General features: G+C 38.3%; 1 protein-coding gene across 1 annotated transcript in view; it reads right to left on the bottom strand.

The window, feature by feature from the left end:
- Positions 1 to 274, bottom strand: part of LOC106511507 (uncharacterized) — a gene marked incomplete at its 3' end in the record, with an annotated part of 8,406 nt that overhangs the window by 6,474 nt on the left and 1,658 nt on the right.

Genomic DNA, 274 nt, shown 5'->3' on the forward strand with positions numbered 1-274 from the left:
TGCAGTTTTTACAGGTGATTAAATAAACACAATTCTTAGATTTTGGATTCCCTGTGGCCTCAGATTTAAATCCCGTCTTGGTGTGTCTATTTTGAACCCATTTGAGGGGTTTAAAGAATTCCTGGAGACCTTTGTCCCTAGCTGTGGTTGAAAGTTTTATCTTTGAGTGCACTAAATAGTCCTTTAGGTTTTTATTAGAGATCGACCGATACAGGTTTTTGAAGGCCGATACTGATTTTTTAAAAATCAGTCTAACCGATACGCCGATACGAGC

This window comes from Austrofundulus limnaeus, unplaced genomic scaffold (assembly GCF_001266775.1).
Source record: "Austrofundulus limnaeus strain Quisiro unplaced genomic scaffold, Austrofundulus_limnaeus-1.0 Scaffold2869, whole genome shotgun sequence".
NCBI classification, from domain to species: domain Eukaryota; kingdom Metazoa; phylum Chordata; class Actinopteri; order Cyprinodontiformes; family Rivulidae; genus Austrofundulus; species Austrofundulus limnaeus.